Below are 11,516 nucleotides of genomic sequence, written 5' to 3'. Positions count from 1 at the left end.
AACCTCGGCTCGGGGAGCAGCTGGGAGACCTCATCGGGGACCTCCGCAGTTAAACACCAAAGTTAGTGGCGGAAGAGAAAACCAGGAGCTGCGTCTCCCAGGGAGCCGTAAAGGAGAGGGTTTAGTGCGAAATGCGCAAATAAACACAAAGCTTTGCTTCTTTCCACCTCTGCCTAAGGATTTCCAGGGTTTCGGTGCCAGGGAGGGATGATGCTGCCCAGGAAAAATTACAGACCGTGGCCGTGTATTGTTCGAGTCTCAGTTACATCTTGTGAAGTACCTTCAGCACAGAAAACACTTGACTTCCAAAGCAAATCTGGAGTAATAGATTTTAGGAGTGAAAAAGGACCATTAGCTCAGCTAATGTGATTTTCTCCATAGCACAGAGCAGATAATGTCCCTCCGTTACTCTCCTATTGAGCCAATAACTCGCGTTTGTAATTCATGCAATTTCCTTTTAGTTCAATTGAATTTTGCGCAGAATCCCTTCTGTTGACACTGATACAGTACTTTTTCTCTCTTCTTTTTGAAAGCCTGCGATTTCAGAGGCTTTGTGTTAAAAATAGCAGCTGTCCTTTGACAAACGTGGGCAGGCTAAAGACAGTTTTTCTAAATCATTTGCAAGTGACACATTTTCACCAGCATCTCCCTCCGTGCTGCTTATTTGTTTCCCTCCCGTGGCAGAGCAGCTGCCCTTGGCATCTGAGCTGTCACCTCACAAAATCCCTCCGGAGGAGCAGACAAATAGGTAGGAGCAGAGACCCCAAATTTTTCGAAAATCCCTTTCCCTCTCCTGGTGCCATCGGGCAGATCAGCTCCTCCTGCGGTGCTTTTTTTTTTTTTTACCCCGGCCAAGCCGGAGCGCCCAAACCGCCCCACCCCGCCGAAATCCCTCTTGCAGCAAAGTTTGTTCCAGGCGGGGTGTGACATGTCCTGGGGGGAATAGCTGGACTTTTTGTCTCCCTGCCGCGCTGTCCATTTTCCGCGGGGGTGCCGGGGGAGCTGTGCCCTGGCACGTCGGGACGGGGGAGATGGAGCAGCTCGTAAACTTGTTATGTGCTGCAGGGGGTTTAATTTCGTTGATGGGCTGCAGAGGAAGGGTTTGTCTCTCCGTGCAGGGGAGCACAGTAAATCTTCTCTTTCAGTGGGTTTATTTTTGTATTTGGTGCTTGATGGGGTCTCCTGAGCCCGTCTGGAGCTGAGACTCGCTGGGGCTGAGCAGTCGTTGGGAACCTGTGAGCAGGTCGGGGTGAAGGGGGGCTCTGGGAGCTGCCAGAGGTGTGTTTTGCACCCCCCAGGTGAGTGTTCTGGGGACACATGGTGGGGGGGTCCATCCCTGCTGCTCTGGGGGTTGGTGAGTGCCACCAGCACTGGGGTGAGGGTCAGAGAAGTGTCCCTGAGCAGAGAGAGCACCCCTGGGCCCACAGGGGCTGCTGCTGCAGGAACTGGAAGTTTGCTGGTGAGCAGATGAGCTGGCAGAGTGAATCCCTGTGGGATACAGTGGGACACTGGGCAAGCTGGGTCCCCACTGCTGTCCCAGCCCTCCATGTGCTCGGAGGATGCTCAGGAATCCTCAGGGATCCCCTCGGGCAAACAAACAGCCCAAACAAACTTGGATGGGTGTTGCTGTGGTGCTGGTGTCACAGCAGCTCGGCTTTTTGGGGGTCTCTCACCGCTGACCCAGAGGATCTGGGGGGTCATGGACCCTCGGGGTGGGCAGAGCCCGTGAGCCCGCGGCCCGTGGCCAGAGCGGGTGGGCCCCGCTTTGTCCGGCTCCGTGTTCCTGCTCGCTCCAGCTTTATCCCATTGTAAACACCTCGGGAGTGTTTTGTGCCGGGCTGGCTTTGTGCTTGCACGTGGAATTGCAGAAACCCAAAAAGCTTTTCTCGCCCAGGGACCACCTTTCAGCGCCGTGGGGACGCGCTGTCGCCGCCGGGGCCTTTACACCCTGCGAGTTCCCAGCCGTGCCAGCAAAATGCACTCTGCCCGTTTTCCTAAATAAATATGTTTATTGGAACAAAATAATCCCCTCGCAGGCAGGGCAGTTGCTACCTAGAGCCCGTGGTGCCGTGGAGGAGCAGGCTGCCCTCTTTTGTTCTCTCCCGCGGCCGCGGAGCAGGACCAGGGATGAGAGATTTTCATTTCACGGAATCACAGGGTCACTTAGGCTGGAAAAGGCCTTGGAGATCATCACTAACCAGCACTGCCAAGGCCACCACCCTCGGCTAGAAAAGAGTGAGGGGTCAAAGCAGCTTCTTTTTGTGAGTCTGAGGGCGGCTGGGTCTGGCAGCGGGGCTGACCGAGGACATGGGGTTGATGGAGGGGCTGAGGGGGCTCAGAGGGACCTGGGGGGATCAGGGCTGATGATGGAAGAGCTGAGTGGAAAGGGCTGAGGATGGAGGAGCTCAGGGATGATGGAGGAGCTGGGCTGGGGGCTGATGGAGAAGCTGGAGGGCTCAGGGTTAATGGAGGAGCTGGGCTGGGGGCTGATGGAAGAACTGGGGGGGCTCAGGAGGAGCTGAGGGGCTCCAGGCTGATGATGGAGGAGCTGGAGGGCCCAGGGCTGATGGAGGGGCTGGGGGGATCAGGGCTGGTGGAGGAGCTGAGCTCAGCAGGAGGGAGAGCCCAGAAAGAGCCCCGGGGTCGGGCGTTCCCCGGCTGGGGGTCCCCTGCAGCATCGCGGCCACCCCTGACCAGCCAGGGCTGGGCTCTCCTGGGCTCTGCTGCTTTATTTCTCACAAACTTTGTGGCGTTTTTGGTTTCATTGCACTGCAGGGAGGAAGATTTGGGCCACTGCGAAGTTTTGTATGATGCATCATTAATTTCCACCCCATTTTAACCCAGTAGAGAACACGCAGAAGGGAAATAAATTAGTGCAGCTTGTGACAGTCCTGCTGGAAAATGTGCCTGTGCCTTTACCCCATCCTGTGCCTTTTGGGGAGTAACTTCAGGAGTGGAATGCGCTCCCTTGGGTAGAGCAGCCGTGCCCTGGGAGCTCCCCATGGCTGGGTGCTGCTGGTGCTGGGCTGAGAAGTGCGTGGGCTCCTCTGGCACGAGGAAACTTGGCAGCGTCCAAGGCATCAACTTTTGGAAAATTTTCTGCTGCCTGGAAGCCCTCCTGCCTTCCCTCCCTCCCTCCCACTCTGTGTCCACCTGCTCCAGGACCACATGTCCCGAGCTGGAACCACTCCAGCCCTGAACAAGGGCTCTGCTGAAACGGCCTCAGCCCCTTCGCCCCCGAACACCCCACCAGCCCCCTGGACCCCAAATGTCTCTGCAGCTGCTTTGAGCTCAGATCTGTTGTTTTCCGAGGGAAAAGCCTCTCCAGTGAGCACTGCACTGGGGGGAAGAAGCTCCTGTCCCTGCCTCCTGTCCCGCAGCCCTTCAGCCAAAGAATGAAAATCAGGAGATGGGTCTGAAATGTTTGAAATTCTGACTCTCCATAATTTAATGCTCCATTAGCAGCCAGGACTGCTCCAGGCATGTGACTGTTATAAAAGATGCAGGCAGGTGGCCGGGCAGCCTCCTGCCACCTACCCCGGGTCCCTTATGAGAGAGGGACAAGACAATTTGGCTCATCATTAAAGTCACCTGAAGACCCCTGAGAGCTCCCACCAGCCCTGGCCAAAACCTGCTGGCCCCAGTTATTGTTGTTTTACTCCTGCCTGGTGAAGGGGCCTCGTGGCTGTTCGTCCCTGGGCAGAAAGAGAAAAAGGTATAAATTAAATATAGCGAAGAGAATCGAAAGAGCACGAGGCAGCAGCGAGCCCAGCGGGGCATTTGACCCTCCTTGCCTGTACAAAATGGGGTTATCAGGAGCTGGAGACTCACAGGGGAAGAAGGAGAAGGTGCAGAAGTTGGTGGGTAGAGATTCATGGTGGTGTTTCCACTGCGGTGCCGGGGCTGCGGCCGCCCCAACGCTGCCACCCAAAACTGCAGCTCTTTGGGCATAGAAGTCAACCTGTGCTGTTCTGCGGGGCTGGAAGGGCTGAGCACGGGCAGGTGATGTGATGGTAGGAGAGCAGGGACGGAGCAGGGGCATTTCCCAGCAGAGATGAGACGTTTCCTGGCACGAGTGGCACAACAGTCCCCTCGGCGCTGTCACCACGTCACCGGTGTCTGGCTGGCTGTGGGTCTGCAGTGAGCAGCCTTCATCCCCTGCAGTCCTCCTCCCTTGTTCTGGCTGGGTGTTCTGGGTCCAGTTTGCAGCCTCGGTCAGAGCCTGGAGAAACCACTTGGTTACAAAGCTGAGTGGGGTGGGTTGGAGGAGCCCTGGGCTCCCACCTCTGCTCTGCTCCCCACGCCGGCTGGAGAGGCCAGCAGGGAGCCAGTCCCCAGTGCTGGCCACCCCCTGTCCCTCCTGCCACCACCCCAGGCTGCTTTGTCCCCACCGTGTCCCTGTGGGATGCAGGGAGGAGAAGCTCAGGGTGGGGAGAGGATGGGCCGAGGTCTGTAGAGGGACTGGCACAGGTCACCCCTGGTGTGCCCACAGTGGGGACGTGGGGCAGCAGGAATTGGGGACCACCCAGGGAGGTGAGGGGTGTGAGGAGTGTAGGAGGTGGGCAGGAAGATCATTTTCCCCCCAGCAGCCCCTCTGGGTCACCTGCTGAGAGCTGAGCTGACGTGGGAAGGGTTTAGAAAACCCTCTGCCCCGGCCCAGGGTGGCAGCCCTGCCTGCTGCCTGCTGCCTGCCCACGAGGGCAGGGCGTAGGGGAATGCCAGAGCCAGGGGAATGCCAGAGCCCAGGCTTATCTTTTGTCTGGAACAATGGAGGGCTTGGCCCTATTGTTCTCATTTCACGCCCAGCGGAAAGCGGGTCCCCTGGGGCAGAGGCTTGCACGGGAGCGTGCCTGGCTGCAGGAGGGGATTTATGGGCAGGGACAGGCAGGGACAGGCAGGGCTGGCAAGGATGGGCGAGTACAGCAGGCTCTCCCTAGCCAAGCTGTGCTGAGTGGCCCTGTGTGGGGGCTGCTGCCCGTGGGAAGCTCTGCCAGTGAATTCCCCACAGGGAGACCCTTTCCTGCTCCTTTTTCTTGTGACACGTGGATTTCAGGAATGGGTTATTTTGGGGCAGATCCCCAGCGCTGCACAGTGCAGGCTGGAGGACCCATCTGTACCTGTGCAGCCTGGGCAGAGCAGAGCAGAATTTACTTTCCTTGGAGGCTCTTGGGCTCAGATTTGGGTTCCCAAGTGCAGCACCAGCCTCTGGGCTCCTGTGCCTGGTCCTTCCCACTGCATTTCCTCAGGTCCTCGGGTCCATCCTGGGGTCTGGGTTGGGGAACACACATTTTCTGTGTGAGGTTTGTGTGTGTGTGTGTTTTCAAGCTGGTCCTGGGGGCTGGGCACCAGGGGAACAGGCACCAGGGGTGCTGAGAGTGCCTGGAACCAGCTGTGCCCGGGGCACGTCGGGATGCAAAGCACAGCCCCACAGCCCCTCACGGCCTCCTCCTCCCTTCATTTAGGGGGGCAAAGCGGGGCTGACCCCCCTCCCCACGGGCTCCCAGTGCCATCTGCACGGCTCCAGCAGCCACATGTGACCTCGCCAGGGTGGCACAAAATGCCTCCGGTGCCTTTTGTTGTCCCTGTGGTGCCCGAGGGCCGCAGCAGTGAGGGGCAACACAGTGGGAGCTGCCTGTTCCTGCCTGTTCCTGCCGGGAGCACGGCAGGACGTGGGGTCTGGAGCTGCCAAAGCCCCTCGCTGGAGGCTCAGGGACCCCGGGGGAAACCGGGATAGAGCAAGGGGGGGATGGCACAGGTGCCACCAGGCACAAAGAGCCCCTTGTGTGCTGTGGGACACAGGGAGCCCCGGGCTGGCTGGGGGCTGTTGGACACCCCCTCCCAAACGGGGAGGGCTGGCAGCTTCCTGCTGGTGCTCCTTGTCTGTGCTGGGGTTTTGTTGTGCGACAGGAACTACCCCTATGGGTCAGTAAAGCCTTGTACCCAAATCTCTCTGCTCCCCCAGGGGAAAGGAGCTGGGTGGGAGCTGCATTTCTTGGGATTTAGTTCCTCCAAATCCACAGGGGAGAGGAGGGATGAGGTGCAAACCCGGCCCGGCGGGGTGGTCTCGGTTTGGAGGTCGCTGCTGTTGGATCCCTTGGGTGCTGCAGCAGGATGGGTGATGGTCCCCTACCCGAGCCCAAGGTATCTCCTGGTAGTGATAAAAATGATAAAAACAGCTCGTGCAGCTTCTCTTGTGAACGTGAGACGAGGCGATGCCGCTCTCAGCTGCTGCTGCCACCGGATGCTCTGGTTCAGCCGAGGGGGGATGAGCTGAATCCGCACCCCAAATCACCCTAAAACACCACCAAAACAACCGTGGCTGAGGGGGGGAAGTCAAACCAGAAGCGTTTTTCTCGGGGGTCTCCACCAGCCCCATCCAGCCCTGACTCCAAAGAGCCGAAGCCCAGCGGGGCAGAGCCAGGGCTGCCTTGGTGAGGGGGATGGTTTGGGGCAGGGGGGTTTTGGGGCAGGTGATGAACAGCCACTGGCCCCCAGCACCCGTCCCTCAGGCTGCTTTCTCCTTCAGGTCCTCGTGGGGCAGCTCTTGACACACCAGCAGAAAAATCTGCTGCTGGAATGTGAAGCAGCACCAGCAGCTGGAGCTCCCCGTGCCCTGAATTCGGGCAGCAGCAGCTGAGGGGGCGAGTGGCTCCACGGAGCCTCTGTCCCTCCATGTCCCTCCATGTCCCAGCACGTGGCAGCTCAGGCACAAGGATCTGGTTATTGCAGCTCAGAATCCCAAACAAAGGCACCCCGAAGGTTTCCAGGGCGCTGGTGTCTGTGGGATGTGGAACAGAAGCACAGCCCCATGATTTTTGGGTACCACTTGTGAGGGGCACCAGGGCTGGCTCTGAGCATCCTTTGGTGCTCACGTGTGCTCCCGGCTCTCCTGGGAAACACAAGATGGGATTGCCCCCCACAAATGGGAGCCTGGAAGAATAAGGACTTTAGTGGAAGGTGTCAAATGGCACGAGAAGCTCTGGGGTGGGGGGTTGTGGACTAACCTGAGGCTGAAATCGCAGCAGGTCCTGCGTGTGCCCAACACCACCTATGGATGCCCTTGGGGTGGCGAATGGAAAAAGGGTTTGGAAAGCTCTTCCCTCCCAGCAGCCCCGGCCGGGAGGTGCAGGGCAGGTCGTGGCGAGGTGGGTGAGCCCCGTGTTGGTCTTTTTTTCTGAGCAGGAGAGGAAAAGGGTCAGATGTCTTCGCCCTCCGTCATGCGATAGGAAAGTATTGTTTGCGGAGCAGCGAGTCAGCCGTGCCCCCCGCTCTGCCTGGAAACGCTGAGTGAGTGAAATTACACAAAAAACGACACCGAGATCGGCCTCCCTGATAAGCCCGAGGGCCGCTCTGGGGTGAGGGGAGGGCAGGAACCGTGAAGGAAAGGAGGGAGACGTGCTCACCACCACCCCTCACCACCACCACCCCTCACCGCGCCAGGGTCACTGCGCCAGGGTGAGTGAGCTGTCCCCATCCTTCTCCTCCTGGCTCTGCTGGCCTCCTGCATCCCAGGAAGATCTTCCTTTTATTTCTCTGGGTTTGCTGATTTTTAAAATTTCTCGCCCAGAATTGATTGATTGGTGCAAAGTGGGGAGTGGGGAGATGGAAGGGGGCGGCTCGCTGGGGGGGTTGGAGGGGGTTTGGGAGCCATCCCAAGGATCTCTGCTGGATTCCAGGGATCTGGCAGCTCCCCTGACTGCCCACCACCCCTCTGTGGGCACTGGTGGAACTGTGGGGCTGACCCCACTGTGGGGCTGATCCAGCCCCCCGGGTGCTGGGTGCAATCAGGGCCCACCAGCCAGCCAGGTTTTGCTGCAGATCTTTGCACCCAAAACTTCTTTTAAAAATTGTTTCTGATGCGGAAAAAAAAAAAAGGAAAGAAAGAGTAAACACCCATTTTCCAGGGTGCCAGGCTGCCCCTGCATCTTCCCTTCTTAATCTGCTCTGATGTTTCTGGGTTTCCTTGGCTTGTAACGCAGGGAAGGTGGGAAGGGCAGAGGAAAAGGGATGCACGAAGAAGGAGGGCTCTGGAAATGTGGAGATTGAGGGGGGTTGTGCTTTTCCCTGGAGGTTCAGACCTGCAAGGAACGGGATTTTCTGGGAGGGGGATTTTCTGAGAGGGGGGATTTTCTGAGAGGGGGGATTTTCTGGGAAGGGGAGTTTGTGCTTTCAACACTTCTGCCCCCTCATCCCTGCCCACGCTGCCGCTCAAATCCCAGCAGAACACTCCTTCTGCTGGACACCCCCTTCTCCTAAAGATCCTTTCAGCCACATGACCCTCCCTGGGCACAAACCCATCCTCCCACAGAGCCGAGGGGCGGCACAGGGAGTGTTTTCCCCATGGATACGCCTCGTGGAGTGGAAGGACAAACCCAAACCGCCCTGCAGACTGTCTGCTCCCGAGGCCAGGAAACGGGAATGACCGGCGCAGTCCCGGCCGGCACGGGGGCTGTCCTGGGATTGTTCCTGTGCCGCCTTCCCCGGGGCTTTGCACGCTCCTAAATAATCCCAGCGCCGCGGAGTTTCCTCCGCTTCCCCCATGAGATCATTCCCTGGCCAATAAATCCCGCGGCCGGGAAGTTCCACCTGAGGTTCAGTCGGATTTTTTTTTCCCCCCTCCCTATTTAAAGCCTCCCTATCACTCATCCCAGCAAAAGGAAAAACGTGTTTGGGTCGTGGCTGTGAAGGCAGTGGCCCCGGGCCAGGGGAAAGGATCCAGATGCCTCTTTGTGTTTGATTTTATTTGGATAGTTATAAACCCACTGGCTGGGGTTTGTCCGTGTCCTAACGCAGCCAGGATGTTGGGAGGCAGCATCCCTGGATTTTGGGTTGTGGAGGAAAGCCCTTGTGTTCAGGGGAATGTGTGCAGGGAGAGGCTGGGGAATCCTGGGGTCTCCTGGGGTCCACAGGTGATGGAGGACATGGAGCATCCATGGTGCAGGACATGGAGCATCCCATTAAACAACCCAGATCCTCCTCCTCCCCCTGCCACAGCCTGAGAATTGCTCCCTTCCTCCCTGCCTTGCACCTAAGTGAATTTAGTGATTGATAGGGGGTTATTTTCCCCTCTCCCCTCAAGTTTTGAATAGCAGGATTGATTGGATTCCCCCCCAAACCTCTGGAGTTTCCTCTGCTGGCTGCATCAGGGAGAAAGGCATCTCATTAGCAGTGCTGGGTATGGCCTGGAGGCCTTTGGAGGAGGCAGGTTGGGCTTTTGGGGATAGAATTAGTAAACGCTGGTTGTCGTTGCTTTAGGGTTAAATCTTGCAAGCGCTGTGTGGCAATAGGAGACCTGTGTGGCTGCTTTTCATCTTGGCAGATGGAAAATTGATGCTCCCCCGCACCCCAAAAATCCATAACGTGTCAGTGCTGAGGCACCTCTTCCGGGGGTGAAGGGGGAGAGATCCCCCTGTGGGGGCACCAGATTTGGGGTCTCACGGCCCTGGGGAAGGGACTGGTCAGATGTTGGGATGCTCAGGGTGGCACATGCAGAGGGGTGACCCCCCTGCTCCTTCCTGTGCCGGCCGTTCCGGGAGTTTCCATGATGCCAGTGCCCTCCCCGTGGTGTCACCGCTGTGCCCTGACCCCGTGGAGACGTTTCCGGAGGCCGTTATCCTTTGGGGGGAGAGGAATTCCTTCAGGGAGCTGCTGGTGGATGGAGGTTGGACAAAGCCCCGTCTGTTTTGTGTGGACAGAGGGAAATCCCAGCCCCTGCTCACGCCAGAGCTTTTCCCACAGGACCCCGGGTCTCGCCAGGGTGGAGAGGGGCAGTTGGGGTCTCTCTGGGGTGGTGATTATCCATTGGATACTGCTGGGCAGGACACACCAGGCACTTCCCACTGCCCCTCTGCCCCTTGGGGCATCACCCTCCCCAAAATCCCCCCCTGCCCACTGAAGGTCTCCCTTCTCAGCGCAGGTTTTGCAGCTTTTCCGGCCCCCTGAGCTCTCGGCAGCCTCTGGGCAGAGGGAGGTTGTGGCTTTCCGTGGGAGCGCCGTGGGCAGGTGAGATGCTGTGAACATGTGGGGACGGGGAGAGCGCCGGCCCCCAAAATTCAGAGCGTTTCCGCCGCCCCTGGTTTGTGGGGCAGCAGCAGGGTGGGGACACAACCCTGCCAGGGAACACGTGTCCGTCCAGGACACGAGGAGATGTGGCTCTCACGTGGTGGTGGCACTGCTGGAGCTGAAAATGCTCAGCCCCCTGATGCCTTTTGGGTTTAAAACCTGCGCTTTCAGAAGCAACCCCGGCGTCTGACACTGTGTGGTCCAAGTCCCCCGTGGATGGATGGCGGGATGCTCTGCATCCCTGGGGAGGGATGGCAGCCCCGTGAACTTCCCCCTGGCAGGGACAGTGGCCTCGGCCATCCCTGGCCATCCCTGCCCGGGATGGGGGAGGAAACCATCCATTCTTTTATGTGCAAAGGGATGCCGGGCGGAAACGCTTGGAAAGGGCCCCGAAAGGACATTCCAAGTCTGGCAGGAAAGCGGCCCGTTCGTCTGGCAGGAGATGGGCCATTGTCTGTGCCGGTGGCCGGCCGGGATTCCTCGGGTCCTGCCTGGAAGAAGAAAACGTCCCGTGTGTGTCTTATTTTTTCCTCTGCCCCCTCTCCCGGGGGTCGGGGGCCGCGGGTGCTGCACGTGGCTGATGTGTGAGCGCTGCCAGTGTTGATGTCTTGGCTCCTCTGGCGTTTCCTCCTCGGGCTTTTGGCCTGTGTTTGCCCCTGCCTGGGTTGGTTACCTGGGCCAGGGGCTGCTGGGATGGGTGGGGTTTGGGGTTTTTTTTGGGATGATGTTGGGAACCACACTGGGCTCCTGAAGGGAAGAGTCGCCGTAACCCACAAACTGAGAACTTCGTGCTGTAACTGGGAGGGAGGAAAGCAAAAACCCCAAGAGCCTGGTCAACCTGATGGGCAGGTGAGGGCAAAAACCCCCGAAATCTGGGCAGCCCAGCTCCCCCAGCCAGTTATCCCAGTCCTGCCCTGCCTGGGCAGGGTGGGGGTTTGCTGGCACCTCGTTCCCCCCTGGCCTTTGGAGCTGTTCTGCTCCACACAAACGGGGCCGATAGGATCAGGGCTGGCTGGCAGGCAGGAAGGGTGGCTCGGCCACCCGGAGAATTGCAGGACGTGCTGTTCAGGGGTACGAATGGGGAGAGAAAGGCTGTTGCCCTCCCGAAAATCTTGGATTTGCTGGGCTGGAATTTGGAGGCAAGGTGGGCAGTGCAGCCCTCCAAGGCACTGTGTGGGGAGGGAGCAGCCCAGTGGGTCCATCCCTGGGGACTCTTGGCTCCTGAGTGGGGCTGTTCGGTCCTCCAGGCTGGTCCTTCACATCCCAATTCCATTCCTTCCCTTCCCCTCCACCCCACATTAAATGGGGAACATTAAAGGTGAGGATATTCTGTTTTTAGTCCCGGTGCCAAGGTGATTATTCCCTCCCTTTTGTGTGCCCCAGGCAGCCCCGGAGCCCACACCTGAGCCCTGGGCACAGGCACCAGCCTGGAACGAGATAACGGGGCATTTTCT

General features: G+C 58.6%; 1 protein-coding gene across 1 annotated transcript in view; it reads left to right on the top strand.

Annotated features, from left to right (window-relative positions):
• The first annotated feature begins 7,236 nt into the window (after positions 1 to 7,236).
• The window catches only part of SOX13 (SRY-box transcription factor 13), a 14,827-nt gene continuing 10,547 nt past the window's right edge, over positions 7,237 to 11,516 (top strand). The window contains exon 1 of the mRNA XM_029962500.1: positions 7,237 to 7,287. The gene's annotated coding sequence lies outside the window, so the exon portion shown is untranslated. The remainder of the gene's footprint in view (positions 7,288 to 11,516) is intronic.

This window comes from Manacus vitellinus, unplaced genomic scaffold, assembly GCF_001715985.3.
Source record: "Manacus vitellinus isolate BGI_N305 unplaced genomic scaffold, ASM171598v3 scaffold_47_pilon, whole genome shotgun sequence".
In the NCBI taxonomy this organism is placed as follows: domain Eukaryota; kingdom Metazoa; phylum Chordata; class Aves; order Passeriformes; family Pipridae; genus Manacus; species Manacus vitellinus.
Note: the sequence above shows the minus strand (reverse complement) of the source record. Positions and strands in the feature narration are given on the sequence as shown.